Source organism: Hemiscyllium ocellatum, unplaced genomic scaffold, assembly GCF_020745735.1.
Source record: "Hemiscyllium ocellatum isolate sHemOce1 unplaced genomic scaffold, sHemOce1.pat.X.cur. scaffold_1295_pat_ctg1, whole genome shotgun sequence".
Classification (NCBI taxonomy): domain Eukaryota; kingdom Metazoa; phylum Chordata; class Chondrichthyes; order Orectolobiformes; family Hemiscylliidae; genus Hemiscyllium; species Hemiscyllium ocellatum.
The window spans coordinates 105,771-110,400 of record NW_026867731.1 but is presented as its reverse complement, the minus strand read 5'-3'; positions in this window follow the sequence as shown (position 1 = coordinate 110,400).

Genomic DNA, 4,630 nt, shown 5'->3' with positions numbered 1-4,630 from the left:
GAAGTCAGCGATGTTAAATTATAATTCTATTGAAGCGTACGTTTCAACAACATCCTGCACTGTCCCCCGAGGATTTGATCCTTTGTGGAAATCCATCAATGTCAGTTTTCGACATTCTCATTCAAGGAATCTCCAAAGCCTCTAAGGACATCGAAGTTAATCATTCAGCTCATTCTCAGTTCCTACGTGTCTGTCAATGTCCGCTAAATAATGATATTGTGCATTTGTTGTTCTTCAGAACATTTCCTCTGCTCGCAAACTTATTGCTGCTTGCCAGTATGCTGTTGTGGGGTGGCTGTGATCGGAGTTGACTGTATTTTGCATTGTGACCACAGCAACATCTTTATGCACTGTAGAATACTGTGTTTCTATCGGAGAGGATCATAACGGTATTTACGTGGGTGTAAAGTCATGAGAGACGATGCTGATGGTGTTTACTGAAGACGAGATTTTATTCACTTGTTTTCTTGGAAAATTTAGAACATCTATCCCTGAATCAAGGAAGACTTAATGGAGTTTTTCCAGGTTATAAAATGCTTAGACAGAGTAAATATGTGGAAAATTCCCTCTTTTAAGTTAGTAAATATCTAAACTTCAAGCCTTTAAAAAACTTTGATGAAACCTTTAAGGGACAAAGAAATGAGAGCAGAATCGCTGACACTCCGAGAACCTGCTTTTCAAAATATTTGGAAAGGCATATTTGGTGACAGACAAGGAATAAATTTCACAAGCAGAGAAATAGCCTGTGGCTAGGTAAAGTTGTAGGGGTGGGGTATAGTCGGTTGGAAGCCGCGGGAAACAATGTCTCAGTTGGTTGTCTTTAAAAGTATAGACATTTCTTGAACGTGCACAGCTGAATAAGATTTTGTTTCCAAAACCCTGGATTTGGAATGACTTGGCATACTATGCCACCTGAAGCATTGCAAATGGAACTCAGTGCATTTTTTTTTATTGTAAAGGAAATATATTACATAATGAATAATAAGTGACCCGTTGCTTGGAGATAGACTTCCTGCTTTAATCACGTGGCTAAAAGATGTGATCACCATGATGTCTGTTCCATTTAATGATCAGTGAAATCTGCCAAAGCACCAGCAACAAAACTGTTGTTTTTTTTTTCTTTTAGACTTTAAACGTCTCCTTTTCTAAGCAGTATTTTCTTTCAGCTGAAATAAATTCGGAACAAATTTGCATATATCATTAATCGTTCCAATGAGATAAATCTAATTCACTTCCGATTATTACAATGAACAGTGTGACTTTCAGTTTACTTAATAAAATGAAACGAACAAAACAGCGTTTCTTGCGGTTTAACCCAAATCAGTTAAGTCATATGAGAACGGCTATTGAACCATAACATCGCCTTTATATCCCGCTCCATGGCTACGTCTTCACGTGAGAGACAACGTGACTGAAGAAGTTATGAGTCAAGGCAAAATGTGGGTGTGAATATGACGGGAAAGTCTTGTTCGCTGTTTCATTCTGACACAGTTCTGATTCAGAATGAATCAATGACAGATGTTCATTCCGACCAGCATGGCTATTTCTTGGATTTTGCTGTTATTGTAATTCTGGTGAAAGCAGAAGCACAATGGTGTGGATTCAATCTAGCTCTAGAAATTTCTCATCTACGACTTTCACCACATGTAACCTTGATGAGGTCACACGTCACCCCTGTCCAAAACGTGCTGAGGAGACCGAGAGATTACGGTGGTGGGTTATTATACTACAGTGCTCCGCATTCACGGGCTCGAGGCATACTTTGATTGCTAATTCCACAAACCACTACTGCATTTTTACTTTGCATCTCACACCTCTGGTATACACTTGATCGAAAATTTGTTCTTGCCCTTCACTGCACGGGAGATTCACGAATAATAAACATCCAATTAAAGTTGAAATAAAGAATGAGAGCAGATGTTCAATTCAGTTGTAAATTAAATTGGTGTAATGAGAAGGAACACATTTATTTTTCTTTATGCCCCTCATTCCATCTTGTCTTTCTATGAATTTACATCGACAGAAAAAGAAATAACTAACGAGTGATCGGGAGCACAAGTTCATCCAGTGGGATTGTTCATGATTATTTTAACTTAACTGTCCACACAATGATCTGATCAGTATTTCAAACAGTCACACGGAATTGGAACCGCAGAAAACTGCTCCAATAAAGCAAACTTTCCATTCTTCCACATGCAGCGTGATGACTGACTTGCTAACTGTACAAGGTCGGCCAATTTTCTTCAGCAATCACAGCTTCTGTAAACAGCCACCTGTGCTGTGCAGAGTGTCATTTGTTGCCCCCAGGTCACAGCACATTTCTTCTTCATGAGCTTATGAGCTTCGTTCCTGATCTGTTTGATAAACCTTTTCTATCACTTCATCCCATCCACTCACAATTCTCAACTTATGAATAAAATTTTTTCGGTAGACCAGATGTTAAACAAAATGGATGCATGCAATTCATCCCATCGAGTCTGCCCCAACATACAACGAACTCATAGTTGTTCTGATAATCTTCAACTCCATTCTGCTCACTTACCACGACAACCTTCATCATCTTTCTGATTAAATACCTGACACAGATTGAAAATACCCAACAACTTAGCCGCTACTTCGTTAGTCCAAAAAAGCCACAGATTCTCTGAGAATGGAAATTACTTTTCATTCCTGAATTAAATGGGCGACATCTCATTTTTAGATTCTGTCGTCTGGTGCTCTTCACAGAGCATAGGGAAAGCCACCTGCCTGTATCTACCCTGTCAAGATCCCACGATTTTGTTTCAAGGAAAATAATCCCAGCTCGACCAATCATTTCACGAAACTCCATTTTAATCAAAGTTGACAACATCCTCGTAAATTTCTGCTGTCCCGTACAGCACGGGAACTGGAACTTGAAATCAGATAGCGATTGAAATCGGATTAGTCCACACATGGACCAAATACAGTAATGATAACTTTGACAAATGAGAATCAAATCATATTCTATTGACAGTCAATTTCTTCGTTGTAAATGAAGTCCTCCGTGTAATCGCCCTCGGAGCTAATATTTAGGAGAAATAGAACCTGGCGGCCCATATAAAGAAGTTGACTACAAACAATATGTCCGTCAGTCGACTTTGTTTGATTATTAACACAACTTATGTCTCTGTGAAGCCTGCATTTCTGTAAGGCACAAATTGGATGTGTAACAGAACTCTCTCCATTTGCCTGGTTGTGTGCAGCTTCAATACCGTTGGGCATCCTCCACGACAATGCAGTCACTTAACTGTACCACGTTCAATACCTGAATGTTTATTACCCTCACCACTAAGGCACAGTTGCAGTAGAGTGCACCACCTACAAGATGCGGTGGAGTAAGTCAACCAGGCTGTGTTGACAGAACATTCAAAGCTCAAAATCTGTACCCGCGATGAGGACAAGGTTAAAGATGCACTGAAGCGCTACCATTTGCAAGTTACCCTCCAAGGCACATACCGGCATGACTTGGACATGTATCAGTGATAAATTCATTGAGTGATGAAGCGGTCTTGATGGTCAAAGTGGTATACTTCAGCCCTCCATCCTTTATCTTACAATTTTTTGAAATGTTGATTATTGCATTGACCAGACTTGTGCTCATATTTTTCGTTGTTTCCTAAACTGGCGGTTGTTAAAGTTCGAATATCATCCACAGTCTGAGATCAACAACAGAAAATTATCAAAGATACTCCCGACCAACTGAGCTCCCTGTCCAAAAATCTTCATTGATCTGTGAATATCCACTCCAAGATCTCTTTGTTCTTGTTTATTCTGTTCACACTGAGAATCCTCACTGTTATTGTTTAAACTCCACAAATTCGTTACCACTCATTGGTGGTCTGGATTCAATTCCATTCGCCAGTTTTATTTTCCACCTGATTGATACATCTCTGCAGTCCCTGACAGTATCCATCATAGTCAACTACGCGACCAATTGTCACAACCTCTGCAAACTTCTCAATCATGACTCCTACAACTAAGTCTGAATCGTTGATCTACATCAGGAAACAATGGAACTCCACTGGAAACTGGCGTCCAAACATGGTTCATTGCTGGATGTGATGAACACCTGCAATAACAGCACAATCGGACCCCTGATGTCATTTGTATACTTGCTGGCGACTCTGCCAGTTGGCCTCCTGAGTGATCCCTTCTCACATATGGGAGTGGTGAATGACCCATCCACATTGTGCCTGGGCATGTAGGTTTACACTTCAGCGGGTAATTGAATACTTTCCTGATTTCCCCCTCTGGGCCTGACTTTTTGGCGGTGTGTGTATCCATGTGTCTATATAGCTTGGATAATCTGTTGAATTTGAGTCCATGCAGAGATGACTCCACATTTGCCCTGTCATTCATGTACTTTTTAAATCTTCTTCATTCTGCCACGGAGTGTGGCCTTCATGGTCTGAACATTATTTGTTGTACATTCTTAATTCACCTTGAACTGAGTCGGAGGGATTCCATGGGTGAACTGCACTGTTTTGAGTCTGGAGTCATATGTTGGCAGGTCTCGTTAAGGACGGCAAATTCGCCTGTAAAAGGGGCAAGAATGAATGGGTTTTCAGCAATTCAAAACTTTTTGCTTCTGTTCCTCTGATCGGGGTTA